The following is a 6,062-nucleotide window of genomic DNA, read 5'->3' on the forward strand; positions in this document are numbered from 1 at the left end:
TTGCTTATATGATCAAATACAACTGCTATTTTGTTATTTTTCATTGTTATTTTTCTTTGTCGTGAGAGAAGGCTCATAAGGTGATGATGTAGCATGTCCTGAAAGGACTGTGATGTAAAAATCCAAGTCATCAATATGACTTTAAAATTAAACTGAAGGTAAAGAAGGTCACACAAGCATTCTTGTTCCCTGAAGTCTGAGATTACATGGGTCCTGGTCAACTGATGCTTTACTATTATTAATAATTCGGCAAGAAGTAGCGCATGCTCTTAACTGTGGAAATGGCAGCAAAATGGAAATGGTCTTGTGACAAATGTCCCAGTAAAGAAGGAAGCAGTATGGAAGAGGGGAATTGACCAACCATTGGATTTATGGCCAGATGTCCCCAGTTCGCCCACTCAGTCACTCTTAATCCCTCAGTGTTTCATGAGGTCAGTATCTTAAAATCTAAAAGGGAGAATACAGATATAAAAAATGAAGATTATTGATGATAATGACCATTGTGATTATTAATTATAAATATGTCCCTAGGATCACAAGATTTTGGTACTTTAAAGGACCTTAGAGATCATCTGGTCCAATCCCCTCATTTTACAAATAAAGAAACCGAGGCCCATTGAGTGCCAAGGTCTCATAGTTGACACAGAGTGGAAGCATTGGGATTTAAATCTCAGGCATAAATCCAATGTTTTTTCTGCTAAGCCAAACTTCTTTATTGTTTATTTTTGAAGGGTTTTTTGTAGCATTGAGGCATCTTTAGTGGAAATCTAAAAAGTATGCTCCCCCATTCCACCCTGCATCCCCACTTTCTTCACTGTCCTCTAGGAAAAGGCCTGAAGAATCCCTAGAAAGGGGTTTTAAGTAGTAGAATGTCTTCTGAACTCCATCCTATATATAAAAGGTTCTAGACCTCCAGAACCTCCCGGTCAGCATGCCCCCTGGCTTTCTCTTTTTTTTTGATAAGGTGGCTGACATTCTCAATCCTCCCAGGGGTATTTACATTTTCAAAGTAGGCCAGCTTGTTAACTCAAATGAATCTGGTAGCGTTTCAGGCAGTGTGACAAAGAGAAGAGTGTCAGGCGGAGTGAAGAAACTATGAGCCCAGAAAAGAGAACATTTAAGAAGACAGGAGATGATAAATGTGGCTTGTGAATCTGCATGGGAAAGATGCTTGAGAAGCCTTTAAGGGAGACAGAGGGGAGCTGACCTCAGAGACAGGAGCCAGGAATCCAGTACAGAGAATTGGGGAAAGATTGTCTGATACCTCAAAGGAAGAGAGTGATGACAGAGTCAGTCTCTGCACTGAATTTGAGGGATGGACCTGAGGCCAGCTCCTAAAAGGCCGTTCTTCCAGAGGGGTTGGAAAGAACATCTCTGAGGATATTCTAGCACTAAAATATGGTGATCATAGGATTTTATAGGGACTAAAGGGAGCAAAATATCCATCGTGGATTGCGGCTAAAAGTAAGGGTCACAGAAGGACTCAGCTTTCCTGGGTCAGTACCAAAGAGCAAGAAAAAAAGTAGGCTCATGCATCATTTGGTCATCTCACAGTATAGTGTTTCTGATCAGTATAAGCAAAAGGAATGACATTGTAGGTAGTCATAGTAGCTTATGGACCAGCATCTTTTTGAAGAGGAAGAGGAAGTGGTGAAAATGTACAAAGTGTTTGACAGGATCTTTTAACTTAATAAATATCCATTAATACTGGTATTGCCAGGGCAGAAATGAGGCATGGGGAAAAAAAGGGGGAAATATGATTCAGGATTAAGAAAAAGAGAGATCAAAGGGGTTCTGGATTGGCCAGAAACCTTATATATATATGCATATATATATGTATCTATATCTATAATCTTTATATCTATACATATATATCTTTATCTATATCTATACATATATGTACATGCCATGAATGTTTCTTTCAAGAAGAAATTTGGAAAAAAACATTAGATGTGGAGAACATCAAACTTTATCACACACAAACACATAAAAAACACATATACACAAAGATTAAGTTGACTACATTCTACCCAGTAGAGAATGACTAATAATCAGCTGGTAATTCATAAATTCTTTAAAGGAATGGTCATAATTAATAGCAAATTAGAAAATGAATACAGTTTACAATAGTACAGTGCCAATTCATTTCTTTTCCTTTTTTTTTCTTTTTTTAAGTTTAAGTTTTGTAATAGGCAAAAGGAGAAGATGAACTTTCTCAGAAGGCAAATTGCCAAGTGGGGAGACATAGTGACATGGCAGCCAAAAGCCACACTGACTTAGGATAAAAGCTTATTCGAAAAACATGGAGAAGAATGACAGAAAATTGAAATCACTGTTGCCTCAGGATTTCACAGGACAGCTGTGAAAAATACTGGAATGGAAAATAGGCATAAATAAAAATAAGAATACTTGAACTGAGAACCAACTAAATCAGGTAGTAAATAAATCAATCTGGAGAGGTCAGTTGGATAACTCAGTGAAGAGAGACCCGGACATAGCAATGAGAGGTCCTGGGTTCGAATGTGGTTACACATTGCTTAGCCCTTAGCCCTCCTTTGCTTTGGAACAAGTACATAGCATTGAGTCTAAGTAGGAAGGTAAGGGTTTAAAAATATTCTGGAAGGAGAATAACAAACAGGTGTGAAATTGAATAGATCTGCTTGTGTTTATCATTTTCTTGTTACAAGAAAACTAAAAGCCTTTAAGTTGGCAGAAGAGAATGTGAGTTTTTTGTAATTAGGTTGAATATTTTTGGAGTTTCTTAGAGTATAAAGGTATTCCTTTCATACTGAGACTCTGCCCATCATGGTTTTGATATATCATAGGTTGGGATAAGAAATTAAATAGATTGTTACTTATACATTTCTGTTGAATTCATGATCAATACAACATCTCAATCAATTAAAGCACAAGAATCTATTAAGATTTTGTTATTAAGTGCTAGGGATAGGAATTAAAAATAGAATCAGCTTTTTTCTTCATGGATGTTAATGGCATTGGGGGTATGGCAGGTAGGAAAACAGTCCATACACAGATGAATAAATGCACAATGTAAGGGCCTTTTAGATGTTATCTCCTCTGTGGTACACAATTTCTTTTGTCATTGCTCAGTCATTTCAGTGGTGTCTGACTCTTCCTGATTCCATCTAGGGTTTTCTCAGCAAAGATACTAGAGTGGTTTGCCATTTCCTTCTCTAGCTCATTTTATAGATGAGGAAATTGAGGCAAACAGGATTAAATAACTTGCACAGCATCACATAGTTAGGAAGTGCCAGTGACCAGATTTGAACTCATGGAGTTGAATCTTCCTAACTTCAGTGTCTGAGGTCAGAATTGATCTTAGATCTTCCTATCTCAAGCCAATACTCTTTCTACTGTGACATCTAGCTGCCCTGGTTCGTGACTTTGGTGACTTCTTAACAGATTTTCCCCCCATACTAATTCTATGGAAGTTGATATAGAGATTGCCTGTGAGCCACTTGATCTCTTGGGAACTCAACATTCTTTTCTTTGAGGGAGATGAACATAGAATCTCTAAGATTTTTTCCTGTTTGAAAACCCTATGCTTTCTTCTTCTTGAATAGTTACATACATATGATACCATGTTTTATGTATGTGTATGTATGTATATATAATTTCTATATACATAACATTTTATATAAATTATATAATTTATAGAAATACATAAAACATTATATCTATGTTTATATCTATATCTATCTGTCAATCTATATTTTACCCTAAAGAATGACCTTCCTCATTTTCGGTATTTTTGGTATTTTTCTGGTATATCATTTCTCTCCTGGGGCAAGTAAAAGGCAAGTTTATTTGCATGGTATTTACATGGCCCCTGTGTATTCTGTCTACATATTTCATTTACATTTAGATGCACAGAAAATGTAAGTGGTTCTTAGATGCATTGGAGGAAAATGCTTAAAATAACATGCAAATAATGGTGCATCTATCTGGTTATAAGAATATATTTTGAAGCATTTGGTGGTGGCATAGCATGGGCCTATATTTATTTCATTGTTTGGTTAAGAAGTAATTTGATATGGTGGATAGACAACTAGATATTGAGTTAGGACTATCTGGATATAGGTCCTACACCCGACCCATACTACTGACTGAGTGACCATACAAGAGTCCTTAAACACTTCAGCATACCAGCATGTGCTCCAAGATGAATAATGGTTGAACAGTTGTTGACTTGCATTGGTATGGAAACATTCCTTCCCTCAGTTTCCTCATACCTATGAGATCAGAGGTCTAGAAACCAAAACCCAAACCCAAAAGAAAATTCCAAAGTTGGATATTTCAGTGACAGCCTAAAAAATCTCCATGTTAGTATTGCATGTTATATTTGAAGGCATACTTTACTGTTGGCAAATGCATATATATGTGGGGAGCTTTTTTCTTATTAATTTACTTTTCCTGTTCATTATAGGTCTAGCATATCTTCTGAGCATACATTCCAACTCCCACCTAATGAGTAGGAGTAAGTGTACTTAGAACTTAGTTTCTACAACACTGCAGGGTCCTAGACAAGCCAGAGGGATGGAAAGTGGTTTTTTTTCCCCTAGTGTTATATAGTTCATGAGCCCCCACCAGTGTGTTTTCCATTAAAGTATTAGCTATTGCGAATCATTTAAGTCATCCAGCCTAAGCTTTTAGAAGGGGATTTTAACGAAGATGTTAATTAATACAAATCAGTGACATACTCCTCCAAAAATTCATACATAGAGAAAAGATGCTCAAGGTTAGAGGGTTCATATAATAAAGGGGTCACTCACTCTTGGAAGTACCCTTACTGACGGAACAGCAACAATAGCTAATGAACATTTATATAGTTCTTGAGAGTTTGCAAAGCTCTTCACAAAAGTTATCTCATTTGATTCTCACAATAGCTCTAGAGGATAAGTAATTTTATTATACACACTTCATAGAGAAGACAACTTGGGCAAACAAAGATTAAGTGAGTTGCCTAGGGTCACATTACTAGTAAATGTTTGAGGTTGGATTTGAATTCAGGTTTTCCGGACCCATGCCCTCACTACCCTGTCCACCTAACCATATCCCTTTTTTTTTTTTTTGGTCATTTTGTCAGTATTGGTTGGATAGGGGACAGCTAGATGGCATGGCAGATTGAGAGCCAAGACTAAATATGGGAAGTCTTGTGTCAAATCTGGCCTCAAATATGTTCTAGCTGCATGACCCTGGGCAAGTCATTTAACCCCATACTACCTAGTCTTTATCACAATTTTGTCTTGGAACCAAAATACAGTGTTGATTCTAAAAGAGAAGGCTAGGATAGATAGATAGATAGATAGATAGATAGATAGATAGATAGATAGATAGATAGATAGATAGATGTATTTGTTTATATATTCTTAAATATATATTTATTATTAATTATATAATAAATTATTAATTTCATACACACACACACACACACACACACACACACACACACACACACACACATATATATATATGTATATATATGAGGGTACGGGGTAGGAGACCAAAGCTAAGCTTCAAATTCTTTCTTCTTTCCCCTCTCCCAAAGTGATTCCCTTTTAGAAGCTTACTGGAAGCCCTTCTCATTCAGCTCTCTCTGTGGGTTTTTCATTGGTCTTATATTTTCTAGAAGACCCACACAGGGCATGATCAAGATTCCACATGTATCTGCATACTCTTCCTGCTTATCTTAACTCCATTGGCTCATCAGAGACATCTAAACTGATCAAGGCCTTTTCACATTTAGTTGTATTACCCATGATTAATTTGATTCAGTCAAGATATATTCCCACCTGGTTAAGATTTCAGGGAATATAGCATTTAATCATTTACTTAAGGAAGAATGAGGTGTTTTTTTGAGTCCTACTCTTACAGAGGCAAAACCAGCAGGGGCTTTTGTGGGCTCAAGAGCCACACATATCGATTTATGGATACATATGTCATGATTGAGCCCCAGTGGGACCTAACAGAGAGACTTGTCTGGTATAAGGAAAAGAATTTTAAGCTTAAAGTCAGAGTAGGCTGGATTAAAACCCTGACTA

The sequence above is a fragment of the Monodelphis domestica genome, chromosome 1 (assembly GCF_027887165.1).
Source record: "Monodelphis domestica isolate mMonDom1 chromosome 1, mMonDom1.pri, whole genome shotgun sequence".
In the NCBI taxonomy this organism is placed as follows: Eukaryota; Metazoa; Chordata; class Mammalia; order Didelphimorphia; family Didelphidae; genus Monodelphis; species Monodelphis domestica.